Here is a 5229-nt window from a genome sequence, read left to right as displayed (position 1 = left end):
AAGTTGACTTACTTGCGCACTAGTATACACATTTTCACAAAAAAGAAAACTATGTTGACTTCACAGCAAAAAAGAAAAAAAATTATTGCCTATTGTAGGTCACTATTCACGCTATTTTAACCGGAAATTTGTCTTTTTTGAAAAGAAGTCAAAGAGGAATTTTATGTTTTTATCACTTTTCTCACTAGTACAATGGAAGGTCAAGTTCTTATCAAAAATATTTTTTAGAAAATTTTGACTTTTTGTTGAATTACTAATTTTTTTTGCATGTAGGGTACATATGTACCCAGGAACCAAAAGTCCCCCTCCTAGTGGGGTGTCCCTATTTAGATATAGAAGATATGGGTGCATGCATGCAATGGTTTTTATGTTTATATGTGTAGCTAGTGCTTTTGACGATAAGCTATGAGTAGAAGTTTTAGAGCCCTCCGAAAAATCGAGTAATGAGTGCAAAATATAAACATAAAAATTCAATGGAAATATATCGAATCACTTCAGATTTGATGGTGTGATAAACAGATCACATGTCCACCATACACAGATCGAACAAACATATTATATATCATCTTCACAGCTTGAGCTTGTCGGCGATGCTTTGTGCCGATGGATACAGATTTACTTGCAGCCCGCTTTTCTATTTTAAGGATAGCGTTCTGGACAGGGCGATTTGGTGCCCGAGGCCAGCTGCTCCCGATATCTGTGGCGTCCATTGCTGACTCAGGATCCGAATAAAGCTGTCTGACGCGTCTGACAGGCGCTAGAGAAAAAAGAACGTACGGGGATATACTGTATGGAACAGTGGTGCATCCGTGGGGCCGAACCGTATGTGTGGGACGGTGGGCGCGCGCGGCCGTCCTGGTCCGTGGACCAGAACGTCGCAATTCCTACCCGAGCCACGGATCAGATAACGAGTACAGGACGTTACGGAAAAGCTGAGCCGTTTGTTATCGTGGACACCTCTGTTCCCTTTTCCCCAAGAACACATTTATGCCCTTTCCTCTACAAGCGAGCAGCTGGTGGCGGCGGCGCTAGTCTCGGCCACCTGCGGCCAAGGAAAAATGGAGGATGCTGGTCTCGAGTTTCTGCTCGTTGCCGTGGATAGGTTAGTACCTAAAGATCTGAGTATTTCGCGGTATTTGTTTTACAATCTACCATAACTGAATGAGGTTGCTAATAATGGGGCCTGGCCGTCGGCCACTACCTTCCTTCCCTCAGGTTCCCGCTGAGGGAGGAGTTCGGGGACAACATTAAACACCCAGATCCGGTTCCTCTGGTCTTGTTGCCCACAAGAGAAGCCAACCGTAGCAATCCTGAAGACTCAGATGCCTTGTTTAGTTGAGGTCAATGGGTCAGCGACGGAGGACCTGAAAAGGCACGAGGTGGAGGCCGCCGTCTTCCAAATTCATCTCCAACTAGGTCGGCACAGTCAAGTAACAGAGTCAACCCAGAGGCCCCAGGTTGGACAAAAAGGTGTGAACCTAAAGCCCATGCCGCTGATTAACTATATGTTGATCCTTTTGACTATCCAAAATCAGTTTAGGTAGCAAAAATCGTTTAGAAACTGAGAATCCGATCTAGATAGATTAGTCGTTGGCAGCCGATCCTTATTGGCAGAATGGCAGAAAGTACACTGCTATTAGTGTTGAGATTCTAGTATACTGAATGTGTGCATTTGCAAAAATTCAGATTGCCATACCAACTGCAGCTTTCGGCTTACTCTGCACGTCAGGAGTGCTTCAATGATATTGCCTTTCACCTGGTACACAACCGCCAAAAGAAAATTAAGCTAGCCATAATGAGTGTAGTGAATTGATACGAGAATAGTGTCTCTATTAATACTGATATACACTAGAATACAAAAAACTGTGGACAAAAAATTCAAAGTCTTCTGTTTTAAAGCACAAACCTTGAAGCTAGAATAGGTTTTGGATTGCCACACTCCTTCAAAGAAGAAAGGAGGTAGGACTGAGACATGTATAAAGCCGCATCGAGGCCAGGACATAGAGAAGGGTAACTTTTCGGATAAGAGGCTTGTTCTAAACACCAAAGAAAACATAGTTTTAGAGCAAAGCACGGGTAGGGTTTCTAAAAGCACGAAATAATACTCACGGAAGTCCATATTTGCATGGTGTTTTTGCTATGGAAGGACCTGCAAATTCAATGTGGAATCTGAAGTGGCCTCCTTAAAAATAACATCTGGTTTAGCCTGGATAGGATGTAAAAAAAAGAGAAAAAAACTATTGCTTTCCGTATGTTTCAACTACAGTTGTACAGGTAGTGAAATTATGATGTTTATTTTCCTTTTGCTGATTTGGGAATTTTGATAACAAGGATCTTTGTGCTGGTGTTGCGGTTCATTCAGTTTCAAGGGAAAAGACATATGTGTGGTTTCTTTTCTTTTCTACAATAGAATTTGAACTTGTTGTGCAAAAATAGAAAAAAACTTCCTGGATTCTATGAAAGGTTGTTGATGTCCGTACATGAAATGAGAAGAAGTATGGACACTTGATGAGCAAGACAATATTAGGATTCTATGGTGTAATTTGTAATACGGCAATTACAAATTCGTGTGGAATTGCAGAGACGGGTTGGTGCAGATGTGGCAAATTGATGTTGGTTTTTCCTCTTAGGTTCTTGCAAGTATTACATTTTCTGTAGGCATTAATTGTGGACATGTTTCTCATAAACTTTCTTACTTCAAATCCAGTACTTTAATAATTATCGTCAAAGTGTTGTTCCATGTTGTGTTCCTGGACTTCGTGTGGTACGAGCCGATGATTCTTTTGGGTTTAGTTTAGGTGTACCTGCAGAAATTTGGGCATGTTTAGTACTTTAGTTATGTTCTCAGACTACTTATTTCTGTGATCTTCAGCGATGATGGAAACTGGAGTGCAGCTTAATTTGTCTATATATTCTTGCAGTGGAGAAGGTATGTCAAACATATATTTGATCATTCCAACGTTTGGCACTTAAAGCATGTGCTTTTATATGCAGATCTTGCTGGTGTTCTATCATGCATTTATGTGTTTTAGTTTTCTTTTCCGCAAACATATTTTAGTCCATCTGAGATCATGTGGTAGTTCCCAAATCTCCAAGATTAAGAAACCAAAAGATGAATATGATACAAAGGTGCTCACAGTAGAACCCCCTTAATTTGTTGGATAAGTATTATCTATTAGAAACAAGATAATTCTCCACCTCATAACTTCATGAACTCAGAAGCTGGGAAACTGGTCATAAAGCGAGGCTTTCATATTATAATTCGTTCATTTTTTCATGGGTTATAAGTTAATGGTTCATTGAGTGCATGCATGAGCTGCTAAGTTGCATCAGCTATGAGTTTACAATATGCAAATGACACTAACAACGATATGACGCAAATTTAGGTGATGACCAAACAAGAGGCTGTTGATGAGATCACTACTTTTGGAGGTGGCAATCAGCAAAGTTTATCCGGGCATCGTGCATAGGTGGTGCAAAAATGGCATGTGCTGAAGAAAACGAAGGAGACATTGGGCCCTCTGTACACGAAGAAGAGTGAGTTCCAGGCTGAGTTCCATGAGGTTGTGAACCACATGCTAACTGAAGATGAGTTTGAGACGGCGTTGGCTACGCTGTTAGATAAGTACGATCTGAGAAAGCACCCCTACATGACCCAAATATACGACATCAGAAAGGTGGGCAAAACCATATTTCAAGGGTTTTTTCTGTGCCAAGATGACGAGCATACAACGCAGTGAGAGCGTTTCCCCATTTTTGGCTTGTGACAGGGACAGACTAAGCATTTGCGGAAGAAGATTGCTTACGAGATAGTGACAATGAAAGGGAACAAAGGAGCTATCCCAGAGTTTCTGTATGATGTGATCGTTGACTGAAGTGGAAGATAGTAGTAGGTGTATCTTTTGGCTGTGCGTGTGCTAGGCAGTTGGATTAACCCGACTAAGTAGTGGGGTCATTTTGCGGCACAATCCCTACCATCTTGTATTTTGGGAAAACTATAGTCATGTCATATTTTCCCAGGTGGGAACCTAATTAGACTAAGTGAAAACTGGTTATGTTGTGAGACGAAATGACCATGTGTCTACATTTGCTGGGGTTGCATCTATTTCTGGTGACTTGCTTTACCTACATGACATGGGCGACCGTGTTTATATAGCAAAACTAACCTTTTGGAGAGCCCAAAAAATTTCAAGTAGGATGAGTGGTGTCGGCAAATTTTGTGTGCCTAGCAAGCAGTCTAGGTCTTCCATCAGGAGAACAAAAAAATCATGTCTGAACTGACAAAGGTTTATGTAATTCCAAAGGTATTGCTCTGTTTATTCAACTGACCAAGTTTGCAAATGTGATGGTTAGGAGGACGTTAGTTGATAACGGAATTTCAAGATGTACTACAAATACGGCAGGTTGGATGGCCTGGGAGAAGTGGTGTTCTACCATGAAGAATGTCCATGAATAATGAGTGTATTACTCAGATGCGAGTGTTGACTGAAGGATGAAGCTACATACATATTAGATTTGTAACCTACAAGTACTATGGTACTAACAGAAATCAGCTAGCACGGCTTAGGCCAGCTCAGAAAAAACATGTAGGGGTGAAGAAGACGCGTCGGACATGGCGGTCAGAGTCTCACTGGATTTGGAGGACTAGCGCAATGGTCGCTGCTAGTAGGTATGAAATGGGGATTTTTCTTTTGAGTGCGTCTGGATGTGGAGGGCGAGACGGTGGGTGGGTGCATTTAAAGCCAGTCTGTCTACTCGCCGTTTGGAGACCGGTGGAGTTGATGGCTCAGCCTGGGTCAGATAACACGCCGATCCATCGGTCTGCTGCCTGTTCCGCCTCGCTATCATAACGCGATGTTGCATTAATTACGCTACAACGGTTGACTGGGAAAATAGGAATACGACAGTGAAATACAATTAATGGCACGGATCCTCATGTGAGCTGATGGTGTAGATTTCGGGATCATCTGAGCCCGAGCTCAGAAACTGATTTTCAGAGCGTTCTTTGCATCTTGCTCTTATCATGGGGTAGTGCTCAAGTTGGGCATGTATGTGTGGCCCATTTATTGGGCATGCTCTCTGAGGTGGGTAGTTCAGAGGACGTATCTGGTGCATCGGAGCTTCTTGTGCTACCGGTGCATAGGACGAAGATTACACATTCAAAAATGTTAAACAAAAGTCAAAGGAAAAATTGTGTATTGAGAAAAAAATTAATCTATTTTGTCACAA

At 41.9% G+C, this 5229-nt stretch overlaps 1 long non-coding RNA gene across 1 annotated transcript; it reads left to right on the top strand.

Annotated features, from left to right (window-relative positions):
• The first annotated feature begins 924 nt into the window (after window positions 1–924).
• LOC125531958 lies at window positions 925–4070 on the top strand. The gene is made up of 4 exons (XR_007293644.1): window positions 925–1102; window positions 1216–1470; window positions 2873–2929; window positions 3387–4070. It is a non-coding gene; the product is annotated as an uncharacterized LOC125531958 (long non-coding RNA).
• Window positions 4071–5229: the final 1159 nt, after the last annotated feature.

Source organism: Triticum urartu, unplaced genomic scaffold (assembly GCF_003073215.2).
Source record: "Triticum urartu cultivar G1812 unplaced genomic scaffold, Tu2.1 TuUngrouped_contig_8536, whole genome shotgun sequence".
Taxonomy (NCBI): Eukaryota; Viridiplantae; Streptophyta; class Magnoliopsida; order Poales; family Poaceae; genus Triticum; species Triticum urartu.
This window is presented reverse-complemented; position numbering and strand designations above follow the sequence as displayed.